Raw genomic sequence first — 21,612 nt, 5'->3', positions numbered from 1 at the left:
AGCCATTTATCCTAAATCTTGCAGCTTAATATTCTCAAAAGCCATTAAGAACACAAGTACACATAAGTTCTCAGAAAGAAACCATGAGGCTCCAAACTGTAATAACAACCAGTACATGCCATTAATAGTAATATCTCACACTGACACTTTCAATACCATAACCAATGCTTTCTTTTTCAAATCTTTATTGTCTACATTTAATAAAACAGAATGTTGTCTGATTAGCCCTACAAATGTCCTTTGAAAATATAAATGTTTATTACAGGAAATTTTATATTTATTTATCATCATTAGAATTCATCAGGAGTATTCTCCTGCAAATATGCAAGATTTAAAAATTGTTAGAAGTAAAAGTAGATTACACTAAAATTAAATAAGAATAAATAAAATTTAGGGATAAAATATTTATTTAACCTTACAATTTTTTGTTAGGAGCCAATTTCCTCCTAAAATCATTGCAGAAACCATCACCCTAGGGGAGTCTGCAGAGAACCTCACACCCCTAATTGTGTTAGGAATCGTTCTATTGACAGAGCCTACCCCACACCCAGATTGGCTGTTAATGGAGAGCTATCTGTTAGCAGAACCCACTTCACACTCCAAACTACCTAGGGAACTAGGTGTGGCAACTCGTGACTTCTTGGTCTGCAGTGACCTGACCAAAGGTAACCTCCTGGCTACGTGACCAACGTGAACCACGTGGCAAGAGCTTCGACCCCTGTGCCCACCCCCCAACTCCATACCCTATATAAGTTGTACCCCTTCTCTAATAAACGGAGGCTCTGACAAATGTAGCATGGCCTTCTTCTTCTCTCCTAGCCCATTTATCTTACAGATAGTGCCTCTCCGGGACCCTGGAATAACTGACCTGCCAGACGGTTACCAACCCTAGACTGGTGACCCGTCGAGGCAATTACAATTTTTAATCTAGTCAAGTTCACTAAGTAAAGTCAAGGATACTTACATGTTGCCAAAAATAACAACACATATGCCAACATTATTTGGTGAAATCTCACAAGGTCAAATTAGTAATGAGCCCTATAATAAGGTCAGCTGTAAACATTTACATACAAGCAGGACTATATGGACTCAGTAGTGTACATATATACTCAAACAATGTAGTGTGTGTCTGTATGTGTAAATAATGGTGAGTAAGCAGAGGGAGGTTATGAATTAGAGATGAAGTGGAGGACATCAGAAGCATGGGAGGGGGTAGAAATTATGCAGATAGAGTACTCAAAAACTCAGGTCCTCGTGTTTTTTAGAAAGCACACTTTCAGATTTCTACTGTTGAATGAAACACCAGTTACCAAAAGAGCAAGTTGGAAGGAAAGCATTTATTCAGTTTACACTTTCACAGCATTTTTCACCATTGAAGGAAATCAGGATAGAAACTCAAACAGGGCAAAATCCTGTTTGCAGGAGCTGATGCAGAAGCCATGGAGAGATGTTGTTTACTGGCTTGCTCATTTTGGTTTCTTATAGTGCCCACGACCTACCAGCCCAGTACTACTAGCACCATCCACAATAGACTAGAACCTCCCTCACTGAGCACTGATTGAGAAAATGCCTTACATCTGGATCTCAAGATTCCTTAATTGATGGTTGCCTTTCTCTCTGATGACTCTAGCTTGAGTCAATTGGATGCAAAGCCAGCCAGTACACACAATTACAAACTGAGCCATCTCTTTGCTGCCCCTGTACTATTTCAATTGATGAACTGGTTAAACTGAGTTATGACTACATAACTTAGGCCATTTGACACCAATTATCATCATTATAAATGTATCCATGCAATTTTAACAACAGTATTAGTAAACAAAAACCTGAAGTCACTACAGAAACCAGGAAAATAAATGGAGATTATAGCTCAGCTGAAGGTTGGGTTGATATAGATCAGAATATAAAATGTAATTTTATATCTGGAAAAGAAAAAAAAAGAGGAGGATATCAAATTAGCCAGTCATCAGGGGGAGATCAGTATAGATGAAGAGGGTAAAATATCAGTAAAAATGTCTCAAAACATTAGAAGGAATTATACTATTAACTATCTACTTAGGTATGCTCATGGTTGCTAATAATGTGTACTCTTTGCAAAGAACTTTTGAGTTTTTGAAAAGAAAAGTAGTTCACCAGAGCCAGCAGAAACAGTTCTCTCAACAAATCGTGAAATGTGATGCCATCATATGATAGAAAGAAATCGTTTCCCTTCTCTCTGACATGGTCAGAGTCAAAGCGCATGCTGACTTACCAGCCTTCTGCAGCAGTACATCAGACTAATCAACCCTACACTCTTGAACACTGCTTACTATAGCCAACCTGAAGATGTAGAAATCAAATACAGAGATTGCTTCTCTCCTGCCCTATCTAAATTGTGCTGTAAGGAAAATGAGTTTCTCTTGGGCGGGGAGGGGGAAAATAGCCATTTCATAATTGCCAGGTTGTGCAAACTGGTGATTGTGTATATTCTCTAGAAGCACATATCATAAAGTGTGTCTTTTGGCATCTTCTAAATATTTAAAAATGGTGATTGTAGCAGCTTTCCAATCTACCTTTTATAGTGGCATTTGTTTTTCAGAATTCTTTTTTATGTCACAGTTCAATTACCACGAATTACAAGTAGAACTAACAAATGGTTGAGTTATTCTCCTAAATGGGGGAAATCAGTGCTTTTCCTTGTGGAGCTGACCCACAATTATTTGCTGAGGAACCCTTTTCTATCTGCTGATAAGTAGTCCCTTGGCCCACTTCTGGGATATGGTTGAACAGCCATCTAGTCAGGAAGAAGTAATGGTTAGCTCCTTCACCTCTCAGCAGAGGATTCAATCGTTCAGGCAACAAATTTTTATTGAGTGCCAACCATATGCCAAAAGCACTGTTCAGGTCACTTGGATTGTGAATAAAAAATAAATAAAAAATATTTGCCTTTGTGCAGCAGATCAGTATGTGCAGAAAGCTAAAAAACAAAACAAAACAATAAAAAAAAAACACTAGGCCTTCAATTGTCTTCCCAGCCAGAGTAATCATCTTCAAGCACTCCTGAAAGCCTATATCCTCAGAAGCTCGGCGACACATTTATCAAAAGAATGGCAAGGAGAAATCATGTTTGTTTTGATTTGTGCTGGCTGCTTGCACAGAGTACCACAACAAGGGTGCTGTAAACTAAAGCATTTATTGTCTCACTGATCTGGAGGCTTCATTAATGTTCTTTCAGGGTGCAGTACTTAGCTACCTCCATCCTCACGTGGCATTTCTTATGTCTTGTTTCATCATCTTCCTCTTCGAATCATATTAAAACCAATGATATTCAACTATTGCAAACCTTAATGCTATTTTAACTAGAATACATCAGCAATGACTTGCTGTTTGGGAAGACATTCACATTTTGAGGAGCTGAGGATTAGGGTATCAATATATGACTGTGGAAGGTCCCAAATGAACCTGTCACAAAGCTTCTAAAAGATGCTGTAATAGGAAAAGCATCATGACAACAGGTCAGGTCAGTGTGTATGAACCTCATAAATTGACATTGTCAGTCCCTTTTGCTGCAATTACAGAGAATATTTTCTAGAAAACATTTCTAATTTGTAGCCCTGTGATACATTGGGCTATAAAACATTCTATCAATTTTGTCTCATGAATGCAATAAATTACTCATCAACTATTAATCATAGAATGGCATTTATTAGATGTCTAATCAAGAAAAATTTTAAAGTCTTAGCATAAAGAATGTTATGGACTTAAACTGGGTTACCAATTCATATTTTTATTAATAAAAGTATTATTCATATAGTCACCAATAATATTATTTTTATTTTGTCTTTTGGGAAATATACTCATATAAAAAACTAGAGAATTAATATTTATAAAGTTATAGTAGGTATATACTTACTTTTCTGTTTTTTCCATGTTATCTTAGATTGAAATCTAATTACCACCTTTTTTGGTTTTGTTATTTTTTTTTTTTTGAGAAAAGACTTCTTCGTGTTATAATCTTAGCTGTCCTGGTACTATATCTTTTAAATCAAGCTGGCCTCGAACTCACAGAGATCCACCCACCTCTGCCTTCCAAGTTCTGGGATTAAAGGCATGCACCACCAACATCTGACTTAATTACCACCTTTAAAAACTACGCATCAAGTATATTTATTTAACATATATTAGGCACTATTTAGAAACAAATGGAGTTTACAAATAGATCAATAAACAGTTCATATAGTTCATATAGAATAACTAAATCTGTATTATATAAGTACACAGTTTATTTTATTACAGTAAACATTAACTTATTGCATATTTGGAAATTATGCCAACAGTCAAAATCGTGTGACTATTTCATTCTAAAGTATAACAAATCAGTTAATCAATTCTATATTTTTATCTATTTTTAAATGTAGATAGCTTTCAATATATTGTAATCAAATGTCATTTCCTAGCCATGCCTTTCAAGGCAAGGTCTTCGGCAACTATTATTTCTTTTTTTTCCAGTTTACATTTATATATGTTTGGGTAGAATGATTATGTATTGTATTTTTAAACTGAGATTATTTCTTTCATCTGCGTTGCTTCTTCTTTTTGCTTAGTCCTTACCTTTAAATGAATACTTAACTTTAATTAAAATCTTTACTAATTATAAGTTATTTTTACTTTTTCCTTTTCTATTGATTTTTCTGTTCTTTTCTTATTTTTTCCTGATTTTTATTATATCAATTATGCTTTTCCATATATATTCTCTCTAACTCAGGTGCCTTCTGCATGCCCCACTTAAAATATGTTTTCTTCCCCTTCTCAATCATGATATCTCCATGGGCTGTTTTTCCTTAATAAAATTAAAAGGACAACCTTTTGAAATAAATTCATTGAATAAAAGTAAGGAAACTATCCATGTGAGAAACAGGAATAAAATGCATTAATTGAGCATGCAGTTCAGACTGAAACATGGCCCAATATGCTTGCACAGCAAATTGCTAAAAAATTAAGACAAAATTGAACAAAAATGAGAGACTACAGACAAGAGGTGGGCCTAATCCATACCAGTTTTTTTTCTCTTTCACTTCTCCCCCACTTCCATAGTTGGTTAGAAAGATAAGTCTCTGCAGATTTCAAGTAAAAACACGTGTATACTCTGAGTTATTGGAAAAATTACCCGCACGTATTCAAGTCTATTTTATGCACACCAAACCTAACCTAAGATGATCAGTTACTCTGTTTTCAGATATGAAGAACAGATGTTCCGAACTATTCAACAACTATCACCAACTCACTCAGGGGAGTGGCAACACATTTACCCACAGAAATATCTGCTTTGTAGAAAATTGTTATTCATTATAACACTCAACTCCCCATGGCCATATAATACTGTTTCAAGCAATCATTGACTTTCCAGCTATTGTGTAGAGCAAAGACCACCTGTGAAGGATGTTCTCTCATGGCACCCAATGGCAACAGTAATTTTCTCAGAAGTGAAAGTTTTGAAAAAATTCTTACAGCTAAGGGAGTGCCCAGATATCCATGTAATATCAAGTTAACATGTAAAGGACCAATTGAAACACCTATCTTCAAGGTGTGAGAACTCAGTGGGACTGCACCTGTGGACAGAAGAAATCATGAAAACAGCCACATTGTCATCTCTCCTGGTTCATATTTTCAAGAAAGTTTCCATGAGCTCAAATTGAAGTTAGGTTTTTAAAGCAGAGCTTGCAAGCAGACTGTGGATACCCTTGAATGTAGTCCCCTTTTCCCTTCATGTATTTTCACTCCAAGTTGCTTTGTGATTGAGAGGAAGGAAAGCTGGGGAGCATCACAGCAAAAGGCTTCAAATGTCAATGCAGTAGCTATTCTATGATATTGACTGCATCTTACCAGTTTTACTAGCGTAAAGTAGAGGCTCAGTCATGAATCAATAAATCTTGACCATGTCACAAGTAGTTTCCTCCTGGTTAGAGAATCTGTAGATGTTATCTGTAATAAAATTTGGCTCTTTTATAACTAATAAATGATCAGCTTATATTGCTGTTGTAGCTTAATGATCTTGTGGGAAAACTACACATTAAAATTCTGAATTTAGAGATGTGTCCTTTGAATAAGGATTGTTGAGGAGGGGATCTCATGTCAAAATAGGAGTTAAAATTCCACCTCTGCATCTATTTTTTTCTTTAGCCTTGCTTTTAATTAGGTCAGGCTTATCAAAACAATGTATTTATTTCTGCAAAAGAAAGAACTAACCTGTTCTGTAATTCAGTAAAGTTTAGAGAGGACATTGAATTGAAAAAAGAATGAGAGATGACATTCAATAAGAGCCTCCAGAGAAATAAAACTTTTATTTTATTTTCCTTTTTCTTCCCCCAGAAAAGAGCTGTCTATTTTTGCAGAACAGGGTGTCTTAAATTCCAGGGCTTCAATATATAGAAAGTGCTAATAAAAATGCTGTGGTTATGCACGTAAGGATTGGAATTCTTCGTGAGCAGAGCCTGTGATCCTGACATTCAATTAAAGTGGCCTTTCTACAGGAGATCACAACTGGCGAAGAATATTAGTGCCACAAACTGATCAATGACCAAAAGCAGAGAAAAAGAAAGAAAAGAAAAGAAAATCCTCATGGATTCATATCTGGTTGAGGCTTATAGAATCATTTTTTTTCTAAATCTCTACATAAGGGCTAAAAAATTAAAATGAAACAGTCTTCATATGATTAATATGTTAGTAGTTTTGTGTGTGCATATTTGTGAGTGTATGTGTGTGTTTGTGAGTGTATGTGTGTGTGTTTCTGAGTGTATGTGTGTATGTTTTTGAGTGTATGTCTGTGTTCTTGCATGTACATGCATTAATCATCATACTATGATTATCTTTTATTTTTCAGTATCTATTTTTGTCCATATTAAGCATCTTCACTACTTTACTTTATACACAATTCCGGAACATTTATCAGGGTGAAACATGATGATAAATTCTGTACAGAGTTCTAACTCATGTAATACTTTTGTTAAGATTCCAGCTCCTAGAGCAGAGAAAGAAAATCCTCAATGTTCCAAAGGACTGTATTTTAATCCTCACACACCTGTCATATTTACAGCATCAGAAAAATAGTTTTTGAATGAATTATGGATTGATTTTCTTTCAAATTATGTAGCCAAGAAATTTAACTAAATCCCAGCACCAGGCCTAGAGTAACAGTAATGAATGAACTCTTAATACATCCTAAATCCCCAAATAAGTGCTTGTGAGAAGCTTCTCTGTAGACATTTGAAAAGGACAGTTCTGGTGCTGCCACCTCTTCCTCTTCTATAATCCTGCAGACACACAAAGTGTTGCCAACATCATAGCAGGAGAAAACCTGTGCTTTATTAGCCTGTACTGGGTTTTAAAATGAGAAGAACGCACATTAATCTCTATATGAATTTTTCATCAGTGTTCCACAACCTAAGCAATAACTGATCTTCTGCTCTAATGTACATGGGTTTCATCAACATCAAGAAAATATGTTCTAAAAGGACACTACTTTTAAAAATTACAAACCATTACTAAATGTTGTGTTAGGAACGGCAGGCTGCGTCCCGCCACCCAGCTAGCTTTACCTGAAATAATTACATGGAAACCATAGTCTTTTAAACGGTGCTTGGCCCATTAGTTTCAACCTCTTATTGGATAGCTCTTACATATTGATCTAACCCATTTCTAATAATCTGCGAAGCCCACGAGGTGGCTTACCAGGGAAGATCTTAACCTGTGGCTGTGTCGGTTGGGAGAATCATGGCGACTGCCTGACTCGGCTTCTTTCTCCCAGCATTCTGTTCTGTTTACTCCGCCTATCTAATTTTCTCTCCTATCAAAGGCCAAGCAGTTTCTTTATTAATTAACCAATGAAAGCAACAGATCTACCTAATTTTCTGTCCTATCAGGGCCAAGCAGTTTCTTTATTAATTAACCAATGAAAGCAACAGATAGACAAATGACTTTAACCAACAGACAGATGACCCTTCTCCATCAACTAAAGGTGCAATCACAAGCAAGCTATTGTTGTCTAAACCATGGGATCTTAGTTGCAGTTAGACAAATGGAATCTATAGTGGTATATTGTTTGTGTTTTTAATAAAGCTTGCCTGAAGATCAGAGGGCAAAGTAACCATAATATCCAGCCGATCAAGCCAGAGAATGGAGGCATGCACCTTTGATCCAGGACTCGGAAGACAGATTTCCGTTAGTTCAAGGCTTACACAAGATCTCTCCAAAAACAGATCCAGGTAGTGGTGGTTCACACCTTTAATTCCAGTGTTTACGGGTCACACTTTTAATCCAAGCATTAGGAAGATGGATACAGGAGTGATATGGCTGGGCAGAGAGAGGAATATAAAGCGTAAAAGATAAACTCAGTGGGGTGTGGAGTCTGAGGATTCGTGGAGACAGGATCACACCCTTTTGGCCTGAAGATTTGCTAGAAGTAAAAGGTCTCTCTAGTGGTTGACTGCTTTGATTTTCTGATCTTCAGTTTGAAACCCAATGTCTGTGTCTGGGTTTTTATTATTTGTGCTACAGGAAAGAAATTCAAGAGCAATATGTGTGTGGCTATTATCAGAAGAGCTCCATACAGATATAGCAGAGAATGTGTGTGCTTCTATGAATCAAGTTGTCTATAGCAAGGAAAGGAGTGGAGAGTTGATGACATGGGAGGATATCATTACTGACTTATAGAGAACATTTTGTACTCATGATCCCGACTTTGGCTGATACCCTGTGGATTAGAGTTGTCCTGTGCAAGAAGTTATGAAAAAAAATGACCATTACTGAGTATGCAGCAAGTTAATCTTTAAAACAGCTTATTCAACCAAATAGAAACATAAGTAGCCTGCAGCTAAATTATGAAATAAAAGGAGTTTCATTGACTGGACAAAGCCAAGTCTACTTACTATACAACCATCTGTGTCATTGCTAATTGTAGTCAATGAACATATCTTTAAAAACTTGTCAAAATTTATTTCATCAACTTAGAAACCTTCCTCTCTTCTTACAGGTGCAAGTTCTAATTTTTCTATTTTTTTTTTTTGGAATGACAGAGATTTGTGCTAAATTAGGGAGGTCTTGTAGCTCGATAGATAAACACATTTACTATGAAAGCATAAGGGCCCATGTTAAAGAGCCAGAGAAAGAGATGTGTGCACCTCTAAACACATCAATGGAGAGATAGAGGAGATGGGATCTCAAGATTTCTTTGAATTATAACAACACCCCAAACTGAAAACTGCACAAGAGACCTTGTTTCAAGTAAATAAGCCAAAGTGATGTCTTGCATCTTTATCTATGCAAGATACACACATTCACAGTCATTAGTATGCAACACACTCACACAGACACACACACACACACACACTCACTCCATCTTTAGATATTAAATAAAGTTCCTATAAACATTAACTGCTTTGCTCATTTTCTTACCAGATTCATTAGAGGAGATGTTATTTTATAGCAACTGTAGTCTGTAGACCCTAACTACTAAATTCACCAGATTTGCTGAAAAATGTTTCCAAATTCAAAATTCTTTGGTGATACAATTATAACTCAACACTGTAAAAACAATTTATGATTTGTTTGAGAATTCTTCTCACATTAACTTGTGGCAATTTGTTGCAAACAAGTTGCCTATAGAAGTTTATTCTTACATACTAGAATATTATAAAGTTTTACGCTTGTTTTGACTATATATATGGCTTGGATGTTCCATAGCATTGTCTGGAAGTAAAAAAAAAAAAAAAACTCACAGGAGTTGGTTATCTTGTTCTACCATGTTGGTTCCAGGTATTGAACATAAGCTATCAGGCTTCATGGAAAATCCCTTTAGTCAAATTCTAACCACAGAATTCCAAATACTGATGTCTTGTAACTCAACAGACAATTGCAGTTGTTATTCTACTGAAGTCCCTGAATTTAACAAAACATTACTTGGGACTCATTAATTATGAACTTCTCTATGCTCACATATGATGCTCATAAAATAGTTAGACCTTTGAATTGAAAGAGATAATTATGTTTAACAATATAAAGGTGGACAGTTCCTTTTTCTGTATACATGTAATTTTTCACTGCCAAAGTATTTTTTTGCCTTTGTACACTCTCAAAGCCCCTTGTAATTCTGATAGAAAGTGAAAATGTTGAGGTCAGTCTTAGATAGGAAACAAAACATGATGAGTTTGATTCTATATGGATTAAAATGTATAACTCTAGTGAGTATCAAACTACTTGGAAAATATCAATTAAATAACTACTTCCATAACTTTTCCTAATTAACATAGGAACAAGATGCAGGAACTAATCATACTAATTTGAATAGCTCTAAGAGTCTACTACAACAAAGAACAAAAGGAAGATGAATGTCTATTGGATAATTATGATGCAAAACAAAGTAAATAAAACCTTTGCAATGTTACTAAAAATTAGAAGAATAAAGCTCAGAAGCATTAATGTACAAATGATATAGGACCCTAATATTTTTCTTTGCTAGTGTTCATAGCTATGTAACATAAACAAACAAAAATAATATTAAAACAGATTATTCATATTCTTTCCTATAGACAGTGAAACTGACATCTCAGATGCCAATCACCTAATGTCCCATATTGCACCAAAGGTAAAGAAAGCAATTGAAAGCTTTGCTAATCAGGATATATATTGTTTTTCTCTTCTCTTGAAAATATAGATGTTTCATTTATCCTATTTATACAATTATAAAATGTTCATTGTAGCAAATAGTAAATTGGACATCTGCTGATTGTCTAGCATGCCCTATATTCTTGTTGCAAAAATAGAGCAAAGTGCATTACGGAAAGTCATGTGTACCTTGCACAAAGGTCATGAATTGAAATAGAAGCTTTTCCATGAGATACGTGTTCATTCTTCAAAATGAAATGAGGGCTTTCAGAAATAGATTCTTAGAAAAAGCAAAAGCCAAGTGTACAAACCAAATCCTTGATATCAGTGTCTGAACTTTATCAAGCATTCAGGCAGCTGCTCAAAATCATTTATTCAAATCTCCTCATCACCCAAGTGAGAGATTTTGTTTCTTATTCATTTATTTTATCTAAAATCAAATAACATACTGTTTTATTGTATCAAAGAAACAGTAAAAATATTTTGATCTACCTTGGTGGAATACAAAGCTTTAAAACCAATGAAAATCAATTATATCAGATCACATTTTTAGTTTAAAATGAAATGAAAAGTTTATAGCTAACACAATACAGAACAACAAAAAATAATAGATGGTATTGCTGAACAAGCTATAAAATAATTTGAAATTTAGACTAATATTCTCTAATATTTTTAAGATCTATATGTAGAAATGTTTGAGTTTATGAACATAACACTTGCTATGATATATTCACATATGTGTGTGTTATTACCAACAAAACTGATTCAAGTTGTTGCTACGTAGAATATACCAGTGAATTTTACTGGCTAATTTATGTTTGTATGTATGGTTTACAAATGTGTGTGTATCAGGGTAAAACTCTACAATAAAGATAGAAGAGGATGTTGGAATCCATCTCCACTGCTATTACTGCAATGAATATATTATATGGTGCTTTTTAGGGATAAACCCAGGGATTTCTTCAGATCTGGGGAAATTGTCCAAGGCACTGTTTTTGTCAAATCAGCATGCCAGTTACTTTTGCCATTTCTTGATGTTGGAGTCTTTTTTTTTTTCATAATCACTTATTTAACTGCTTCATTTTCAGTTGTCTCTTTAGCTTGGTACCATCTTATTTCCAACATTGTTAAACCAAAACATTTCATTAAAAGATTCAGCAACAGTTGTCAAATCACTCAAAAAGAAATCTTGATATATATACACAAAATTGTAAATTTAAAAGAAGGTAAAGAATGTTATGTTATGTAATTGTGGTTATCTCTACATATTCTATCAAAAAATCCCCAGAAACACATAGATAATACTCTTCAATAGAATAAATCTTTTCATGTATTACTTAATTTATTTAGAATTATTAACTGTCAAAATATGTCAATTACTTACCATAATAAACAATAGTTAATTCATAAAAGATTTAATACTTTTTATAACAATGTTCTACCATATGCTAGAGCATAATGATGTGAATCTCTATGTCACAGATCCATGGGTTACCAGTGTCTATATGATTCATAGTATTTAATTCACTTTATATAGAATTTAAACGTAATTCTACATAACTACCTTCAAGAGGAAATGTTATTTTTGGTGAGGAACAGCCATTTACTCTGGGTGTAATGAGGAAGCTATTGATTACTTACTTTCAGAATTCCAATTGTAAAGATACTTTGTGTATTTATCCAATCCAAATTTTCAGACTATATTAGAAATAATTTGTCTTTGGGGACCCTATTTGAAAGTAAGATTTCATATACCTAGTACCTGTCTGAAGCATCAAGGATAATTATTTAAACATTTTACTTATAGATAAATGAGTACTGGCAGATCATTAAAACTGTATATGTCCTATTTTTACAAAGTTAATTTTATATCCCATTCAAGAATTTGTTAAGTTCCACCGAGAAGTATATCAGAAAAGTTAAAATTTCATTATAAAATACGATTAACTACATTTTTGCACAATAACTTCCATAGGTATTTTCAGACAATTATCAAAATTAAAAGAAGCAGATATTTGATGAAAAAGCGTTTGCTGTTCTCCTACATACAACAAAGCAGAATTCACTAGTGATGGAAAAGACAGTATACAGTGTGTTTCACTAAATATGATTCTGAAACGCCCCCATTATAATGCATAGCTGACTCTGAAAAGCACTAGTTCATAATTTGCTTCCAAGTGAGTCATAATTAATTGATTTTCTTTGCTATGCTTGAGGAAAACTGACAGACCTGGTGACATAAAACTTAGTGAAATTCAAAATGTAGGTCTTCAAACTAAACTTGTTGTGGTGGCTAGAATGACAGTGACCCCCATCGGCTCCTATGTTTGACTAGTAGGTCCCCAGCTGGGTTTGACTGGGGTGAGCAGCTGTGGCCTTGTAAGACAGGCTATGTCACTGATGACAGGTAATGAAGTAATACAATGTATGTCATACTATTCCCACTGTGCTGTCTGCCCCCATGCTTGGGCATCAAGGTGTGAGCTCTCATGTGCACCCCCATCGGCATCCCTCCAAGCCTTTCTCCTGCCACTGTAGACCCTAATCCTCAAAGGCCACTTATACACCGTGTTTTTAAGTTGCCTTAGTCATGGTGTTCTAGCGTAACAGTGGAAAAATGAACGTATTTCTTTAATAAAAATCAGTGAGATATTTGTTTATTTTTGCCTTCTAAGATCCAAAATAAAATAGCCATTTAGAGGCTGATTTTTATAAATAAAGTTCTCAAAAGAGAGGTAATATGTGACAGGAAAGTAAGTTTATAATGCAGCTCTGTATTACTTAGTAAAATCTGTATACTAAAGAAATTGAAAGAGACTCAGAAAATACGTATTTTTAGTTACATTCTCAGGTTGATCAAAGAAATGGATTAAATAAGCTCAATAAAATGGATTTTTGTCTTTGCATGTTATAACAGAAAATACTTAGTTTGTGTAGAAATTGTTTAAAGCTTTTGCTACTTATATAGAATTTTCTCATTTCAGATATTGGAAAGGCTAAGGGGATAATAAAGAATTTATACCAATAAAATTATTCAGCATCAAGGGATATATGCTGTTTTGCAAAGGAAAAGTGTATGTTCTGTTTGTATTCATGAAAGACAACAGGAATATAGTGTTTTTTTACATTAAATTCAAGGGATATTTAAATGAGCTTTAAATTGTTATGTAAACAGACAAATTATATCATCAACATGATTTGAGACTTCATGCTCTAAAGCACAGACTAAAACCTTCCAGTCTAATAATTCAGATGCAAATGTTTTCTATTAATTTTGTTTCAGATTCATGTTTTTATTCAAGACACTAATTGAGAAGTAATAAAGCTTTGGCTTTAGGTAGCATTTTACAATAATTTGCCAGAGTAAAGAAATTTCACTTGCACTGGCAGTCTGAGACTGATAGTAAAGACTTGAACCAAGAGGTGGAATACATGTCTGGTTGGCTGGGATGAGCCATAGTGATTTTGTGAGAAATATACAGAGAAGTACAGGATGAGATAAGGAGGGGCTTATGGAGAGCCCCTGATTTTTTACAATCTGGGAAGGTGGAGAGTCAGCCCATCATTTCTTCTCTGCTTTCTTGATATATCAGGTTCACTTCCCAATATCTGCCTCCCGAGTTTTTATTGATAAAAGAATGACTTAGATAAGCACATCACGCTTCCCTGCTTTTATATGTTGTCTCACACTGAAGTTCAGACACACTTGGCTGAATTCAGTTAAGCCATTTGGAAGAAAAGCATTGATGTACAGTCACTCAAGAGGCAAGGTTGAATTTCTATTTCTTTACTTCCCTCTACAATCCATGAGTTGAGTAGAATTCTTCAAAACTGATATCCCAATTTAAAAAAGATGTATCAAATACTTCATCTTAAATTAGAAGATGTGATTAGTAGAATTTTTAAACTCTGGTATTTTATTAGACTAGTAGACATTTATTTTAATTGTGCTTTCAAATGTGTAAAATTTATGTTCAATTGAAAATAATAAAAGTATAAACTTTTAAAATCTTGGAGTATTTGTTTATTTTATAATATTATCCTGGGAAAAATCTATCTTCCAGGTTATCTTCTCAATATGAAGAAGGATATACATAAAATTAGGCTTTTAAAAATTATGATTATATCTTTAGCTTTTAAAATATAGTATTGAAAACATTCTCTGCAGAGCAATGTTGTAAGGAAGGGGGCCGCTTGTTAGTCCCAGCTGCCCAGCTAGCTTAGCCCTGAAATAACCACACGGAAATGGAAATTGTATTAATTAAATCACTGCTTGGCCCATTAGCTATGGTTTCTTATTGGCTAATTCTTATATCTTAATTTAACCCATTTCTATCAATCTGTGTATTGCCAGGTGGTAGTGGCTTAGCGGATAAAATCATCATCTGTTTCTGGCAGATCCATGGCATATCTCTCTTTCTCCACCTTTCTTCCTCCCAGCATTCAGTTCTGCCTTCCCTGCCTACCTAAGTTCTGCCCCATCAACTAGGCCAAGGAAGTTTCTTTATTCATTAACCAATGAAAACAACACACAAACAGAAGGAACTCCTACACCAGAGTAGAGCAACTCCCCCAGGGAAGAAAGCAAACACAGCAAAGTTCTCTTTTAATTTTATATGCAATTTTAACGGTTTGTGAAATTGATCATCTTCGGCATTTGAAATGAAAAATAAAAGCATTCATGTAGTTATCTTTTGAGGAATTTTTTTTAAAAAATGTCTTCCAGAATAGTAAATATATAAACAGTAGCAAGTGCACAGAACCCACACACATTATCACTAATATACTTAGTGAGCTTCAGGTCAGTGAACAACTCCGCCTGCAAAAATGGTACCTAAGGAATTGCTTCCAAAGTCAACCTCTGGTCTCCATACACACACACACACACACACACACACACACACACACACGAACACATGCATATACAAACATGTCTATAAAGTAGCAGAAGCAGTTATAACAAAGCATCAGTTCAGTATTTGGTTTATTATGTTTTTAGTTAAAATTATGCTTTTGTTCAGAACAATCATTGTTGAATTATTTTCACCTAGTGAAGAAATAATATGTGAGTGGTTGTGTTCTTAAAGTTATCTTTATATTTTTGTCACTATACTGACAATAATAAATGGATAAATTATGAGCCTCAATAGTCATATGTGAAATGTTTGATAATATTTTATAAATTCTAGAAGTTTTATTCACAATGTAGGTATTTTGATTTTGGAAACATTCATAATTGTCTAATAATTTCTGTGTAGGTACATACACCTGTATTACTCCTAGGTACAGATTAAATAGTTGATAGCTTCTTAAGAAACATGCAGCTTTCCATAAACAGTCTACCTGTGTATATTCTCTGGGTGAGAGTAAAACCTACTCAGCCACACTGTTGTAGAGTAAGTCATTCAGTGACCTGAAGTTTGCTTGGTCCTCTTTAAATTTCTTTTTTTTTATGTTTGAATTTATTTATTTATTTATTAAAGATTTCTGCCTCTTCCCCGCCACCGCCTCCCATTTCCCTCCCCCTCCCCTGATCAAGTCCTGCTCCCTCATCAGCTGGAAGAGCAATCAGGATTCACTGACCTGTGGGAAGTCCAAGAACAACCCACCTCCATCCAGGTCTAGTAAGGTGAGCATCCGAATTGCCTAGGCTCCCCCAAAGCCAGTACGTGCAGTAGGATCAGAAACCCATTGCCATTGTTCTTGTGTTCTCAGTAGCCCTCCTCATTTAAATTTCACTTCATCTTTATTGCTCTGTCTTCTTCCTCTAACACACATGGAATAACTGTCTGCCTTCTCACTGGCTCCCTCTTCTGCTCCTTATCCTGAGTCAATCTGTTGTCCCACAATTCTTAATGTCAAAAGTGAGGTGCACTTTTCCTTTCTTCCAAAGATGCTTCATAACCCAGCTTCTAACTCCCCAGGAGCACCTCTAACGCTCTGCTTTGATTTTCCTTTGACAGTACTTTTATAATATATAGTTTCTAAGTGCTTTTTTTTTTATAGAAAGTCCCAAATTCTTAAAAGACACTCTGATAATACTAGTGCTAACTAATGTCACAAGAATGCATTTGTTAGCATCTTTTGGAACTCAGAATGTGATTTCCTTTTACAAGTTGAGTGCTAATTATAAGGAATTTAACTTTCTTTCAATTCCTAATATAATTGCATCATTTCCTTCATGTTCCTTCCCTTCCTCCAAATCCTCCCATGCTCTCTATTGTTCTTGCTTACTTTCATTGCCTTTTTACTTTTAGTTGTTGATGCATATGTAAACATATATGGTAAATATCATAATTTATGAGTTATTACATATAATACATGTTATAAATTATGTGTAATATATAATGAAACCTTCTCAGTTGAAACATTTCTTGCTAATTAATATATCTTCAGATATATGAATTTCTTTTAGAAACTTATTCATTTGACTTGACACTTTAAAAATTACAATAGATTCATTAAGATTAGAAGTTGATTATTTTTGTTTGCTTTCATTTGACACAGTTTCTTCTTGATGCCCAGGAAGGCCTCTAAATTACTTCCAGGGTAAGTTAACATTAAAACCACAGTCTCATCCTTGAGCCTTTTTGGTGCTGAGATTATAAGAATCAGGCAACATTATCAAATATGTGTTTATGGGTTTAATTTACTCAAATAGAACTTTTAATCATTCTTATTTTCATTATTATTTATTGTAAATATTTTCTAACTTTTTGTTGTATTTTTTATTATTTCTTTTTTTAAAAAACACACTGACTAATTTCTAAATATTTATTTTTCTATATTTATTTTATATGACTTTTACATGCATCTTTTGTTAGTTATTTATTTCATTCATAATTTATTTTACCATTTTAAAATCATTTAATTTTGCTATGCAGCATAGTCTGTGGTCAAATTATAGAAAGTATTATGTTGTCTGGGGTTTTCTGTCCTGCCCAGTCCTTGCAGTCATTACGTCTCAAAGATCACACAGAGGTCTACGTTAATCATAAACTGACTGGCCCATTAGCTCAGGCTTCTTATTAACTCTTATAACTTACATTAGCCCATTATTCTTTTTTTTTGAAGTATACAAAATTCTTGAAGTATTTATTATATCACCAGTTATAGGTAAATATGTAACTCAAGAGTAATAATAATTGTGTTTTCATAGAAATATCCATGTGTATGAGTTTATATATTTTTTTAAAGATTTTTTTTATTGAGAAAAAAAATTCCCGCCTCCTCCCAGCCTCCCACTCCTCCCGCCCTCCCCCCCCTCCTCTCCCCCTCCCTCTCGAGTCTGAAGAGCAGTCAGGGTTCCCTGCCCTGTGGAAAGTCCAAAGTCCTCCCCCCTCCATCCTGGTCTAGGAAGGTGAACATCCAAACTGGCTAGGCCCCCACAAAGCCAGAACAACAAGTAGGATCAAAACCCAGTGCCATTGTCCTTGGCTTCTCAGCAACCCTCATTGTCCGCCATATTCAGAGAGTCCGGGTTTATCCCCTGCTTTTCCAGTCACAGTCCAGCTGGCCTTGGTGAGCTCCCAATAGATCAGCTCCACTGTCTCCGTGGGTGGGTGCACCCGTCTTGGTCCTGACTTCCTTGCTCATCTTCTCCCTCCTTCTGTTCCTCATTGGTACTTTGGGAGCTCAGTCCAGTGCTCCAGTGTGGGTCTCTGTCTCTATCTCCATCCATCGCCAAATGAAGGTTCTATGGTGATATGCAAAATATTCATCAGTATGGCCATAGCCCATTATTCTTATCTGTGTTAGCCACATGGCTCAGTACCTTTTGCAGTGGCATAGTCACATCTTGCTTCTTTTGTGTCTGGACAGGGCTGCAGAGGGAGTTTTCCTCTTCCCAGAATTCTCCTGTTCTAATTGACCCACCTGCACTTCCAGTATGGTTGTCCCACCTATACTTCCTGCCTGGCTACTAACCAATCAGCATTTATTTAAAACATAATTGACAGAATATAGACAATTGTCCTGCACCAGTATTATGAGAGTTTAGAGAAATAATTCAGGCCTTGAACACATATGTAAAACGCTGGGCATGGCTGTATGTGCTTTTAACCCCAGCAACATAGGCCAAGACAGACAGATCACGAGATCCACCTGAAGGGGCTGAAACAGCAAGCTTCTGATTTAAGCAAATATGCATTACATCTCAGGTCAATGGAGCAAAGAGGGATAGAGAACGACTCTGAGCTCAAGCTCTTGCTTCTAAAAGCTTTCACCTGTGCGTATTCAACTGCCCATCTATACAAATACATAGCAGAAAGACAGGGAAGGGGAGAGAGAGAGAAAGAGAGAGGGAGGGAAGGAGAGAGGGGGGGGGGCAGAGAAAGAGAGCAAGAAATTTCAAACTTTTTAACAGAAAATAGGTAAACGAACAACGTCTTAAGAGATGTCTCAGGTCATTTTGTTCCCAAAGCAAGGGCTTTTATCCACTGAGGCATCTACCCAGCCCTGAAATACTTTTGTATTTCTCTTAGAAACCAGAGGCTCAGGATTATGCTGCTAGTTTCTTTGTAATGTTTTAGTTCTGCTTTCTTAACACTGTTGACCTTCAAATTCACTACTTTGTGCTTGGAAAAGGTATCTGAAATTCTTTTTGTCTTGAATTTGTTAAGGATTGTTTTGGAACCTCATATTTGCTTGTACTGTAGAATGTTCTGTATGTATTTGAAGAATGTATATTCATCCTGATGTTGGCTGGAAAGTTTGTATATGTCTATAGCATTTAGTTAGTCTGTAGTTTTATTTAATCTAGTTTATGGGTTTTCTCTGGGTTCTTTGAGTGAACTAGAATATTAAAGTCTATTTAAACAACTGCATCCATATTAGCTTCTTTTTTTTTTTAGATTGTCAATGTTTGCTTTCTATATTTAAGTGTTCTCAAGTGGTTTGAATATGTTTAGAATTTTATTTTTTTTCTGTGAGGTGACTTTGTATTACCATATTTTCCTACAGTTTTTAGTAAGTTGCAACAAAGCATGTTATATATATTTAATCTATACTAAAAAATAAAGAATAATATATAAAACAATGGTTGGAGATATTGTCCTGTTGTGCTTATTAACCCAGGATTTAACCTGTGTCCTTACTAACTGCTCTACTTCTACAGGGAGAACTGGCAAAGGTATCTTCATCTGTCTCAGAGTTTATCTCCCTCTCCTTCAATTTTGTTAACTTATCCTTGATTTGGGTGTCTACATTAGTAAGTGATTATTGGTATGACATTTTAACTACATGAAAGTAAAATGAGTATCCCCATAGTCATTGATGTCTTCTGGAACACAAAAAATTAATTAAGGCAGAGGAGATGACTTAGTGGTTCCAAGCACACTACACAAATGTGAAGACCAAAGTTAGGACACTGAAGATACATTTAAGGGTAAGGTATGTATAACAGTCTGCATTCATTCCAGTCCTCATGGCAGACACACATTGTAGAAGGAGCAGCCGGCCACTTCCCACCACCCAGCTTCCAGCCACTGGCTAGCTTTACCCAAAATAATTACACAGAAACTATTCTTTTAAACACTGTTTGGCCCCATTAGCTCTAGCCTCCTACCGGCCAATTCTCACATCTTGATGAACCCATTTCTATTAATTAGTGTAGCACCATGAGGTGGTAACTTACCAGGAAAGAACTGAACCTGTGTCCATCTTGGAGAGGAGAGCTATAGCATCTGCCTCGTTGCCTTCTTCCTCCCAGCATTCACTTCTGTTTACTCCACCTACCTAATTTTCTGTCCAATCAAAGGGCCAAGTAGTTTAACCAATGAAACAACAGATAGATAAAAGACCCACCTCCATCAACACATAATCCCTGACCCAATGAATAAGATAGAAGAGCAACTGTGGGTTGTTCCCACCATTATTGATGCTTCTTAATGTGCACAAAAATATTAGAAAGGAAAACATTTTCTTGATAAATTTACTGGACAAGATTATTAGAGTCTTTTTTATTCCCAGAGATTGAGTTGGTGTAAATTGTTTGTGCAAGTGTGTGTGCACACATGCAAGTGCATGTGTATATCCTTGTGTGCAATTGCTATATGTGTGTGTGTGTGTTTATTTGTGTATGTGAATGTGGAGGTCCTAGATCAACTCCTAGTGTCTGCTTTAATTGCTCTCCACCTTAATTTATTAAGCAGCATCTCAAACAGATGATGATACTTAAGCACTTGGCTTGATAGGCTAGCCAGTGAGCTTCAGGATTTTGCCTGATTCTCCTGTGCTCTCAGTCCTGGAATTACATGCATGGCTTTAAGGGAAACCAGAGTTTTTTTTTTTCTTAGATGCAATGGTCCCATCCTCAGGTCCCTGTGCTCATGTGCAAGCATTTCACAAGCATGGTCATTTCCCAAACACCAATGTTTGTGCTTTCTTCCATCAGATGAAATCATCTGATAAAACCTGTAACATGTATTAAGGTTTGCATTCCTGAGAAGATATGATATTATGAGATTCAGAATGTGCATTTTCTTGCTTGTCTTACAGGTCACATCTTTTTAAAAGCAAAGGGCCTTCATTAGAATTTTAGAAGACTAAACCAGTAAATGAAGAGCTACATGGAACCAATGACCTATTAAACAGGGAGCATCAGTCTTCTCCAGAGAAGACCCGTGGTATATTATCCAATTCCAAAATGATCTCCAAACATGTACATGTGAACAACCTTAGAAGAACCCAGTAAGCTACACGCATGCGCGCGCACGAGCACGCACACACACACACACACACACACACACACACACACACAAACACAAATAGTAGTTAAAGAAGAAATAATAAAGTTAGAGTGAGCTGGAGGATAGGTGCCTTGGAGAGTTTGAGTAGGGAGAGAACAAGGTAGAAATAAATGATTTAACAACAGTACTTCCACATTCAATGCTTAACTTTTTAAACGCAAAAGTTAAAAAAATAAAATCATGTTTCTTTCATGCCAAAAAGCAAAATTGCCTCATTTCTCTGAAC

This window comes from Microtus ochrogaster, chromosome 19 (assembly GCF_000317375.1).
Source record: "Microtus ochrogaster isolate Prairie Vole_2 chromosome 19, MicOch1.0, whole genome shotgun sequence".
Lineage (NCBI taxonomy): Eukaryota > Metazoa > Chordata > Mammalia > Rodentia > Cricetidae > Microtus > Microtus ochrogaster.
This window is presented reverse-complemented; position numbering follows the sequence as displayed.